The sequence below is a fragment of the Mus pahari genome, chromosome 13 (genome assembly GCF_900095145.1).
Source record: "Mus pahari chromosome 13, PAHARI_EIJ_v1.1, whole genome shotgun sequence".
NCBI lineage: Eukaryota > Metazoa > Chordata > Mammalia > Rodentia > Muridae > Mus > Mus pahari.
Genome location: NC_034602.1, coordinates 80,673,989 through 80,675,327, shown reverse-complemented (window position 1 = coordinate 80,675,327; position 1,339 = coordinate 80,673,989).

Genomic DNA, 1,339 nt, shown 5'->3' with positions numbered 1-1,339 from the left:
TTTTTTCAGGATTTAAAAGATAGTTTATCCTGGCACCATTTTGATTGACCATGGCCTGGGAAACACAGGTTTAGGTTATCCTAAATTCCATGTTCCAACACTGAAGCAGTTTCATAGTTTTTACAGAACAAAGAAATCCCCAAATCAAGGCAAGTTAAAATACAGCGGTGGCTGCATTCGAAGTAGTCACAGCAGCAGAGCAGGAGAGAGTGGCTTTCTGCCGGCCTTACACTGTAGGCCTTTCTACAGATGTGATCTGATAACATTCCAAGTTTGGGGGTTGGTGGATTCCAGTGACTCTGCTACATCAATAGATTCTGAAGGTTTTTCCCTATGGTCATAGGATGTTAGTTCCAGTACAGAAGCAGGTGGGCCAGGAGGAATGGGTGTTCCTAGGAGCTGAAGGTAGCAAGGTAATTAGGCTCTGGACTTGTAACATTCCAACCTTCCCATAGCTAAGAGCTTCCAACAGTCAGGGGGTCTCTGCAGCTTCTTTGCAAGGATGTCCTTTCACAGATACAATGGTATGCAATCCATACCAACTGAGTAAAACCTGTAGAGCGCTACCCAGGTGTCCTTGTGCTCCCTAGGTCTGGGAGCCCTGCCCCCACCCCAATGTGACTCCTGCTGAGCAGTGTTCACAGCCAGGTGGAAGTTGGGAGGCCACAGGGACTCAGGTCATTTCACCTTCACCAGCTTGTCCCAAGTGACAATGAACATTAATGCTCATTCTGCAAACGTACCCAGTCAGGAGACAANGTCAGAAAGGTCCAGATGATACTGTAGTCAAACTTCTGGTGTTGTTTTTGGCTTTTGTTTAGCTTTTTTAAAATTTTTTTCTCGAGACAGGGTTTCTCTGTATAGTCCTGGCTGTCCTGGAACTCACTCTGTAGACCAGGCTGGCCTCGAACTCAGAAATCCGCCAGCCTCTGCCTTCCAAGTGCTGGGATTGAAGGCGTGCGCCACCACTGCCCGGCTTGTTTAGCTTTTCAGCTTTTCTTAAGGTATAAAGTTCAGGGGCTTTTAGATATATATATATATATATATATATACTTTTTTTTTGTCACTTCAGGCCAGCTGGTGGTGGTACAGACCTTTAACCTTAGTACGTAGGAGGCAGGGACAGGTGTTCTCTGAGTTCAAGGACAGACCAGTCTATGTAGGAAGCATGTTCCAGGACAGGTGGGAACCTATTTAAAAAAAAAAGATAATGATGGTGGTGGTGGTGGTGATGATGATGATAGAGCAGCAGCAGCAACTGCAGGGGGAGGGGTGGGGCTCAGTTAGTGGACGGATTGCCTAGCATGCATAAGGCCCTAGGTTTGATCCCTAGCACATA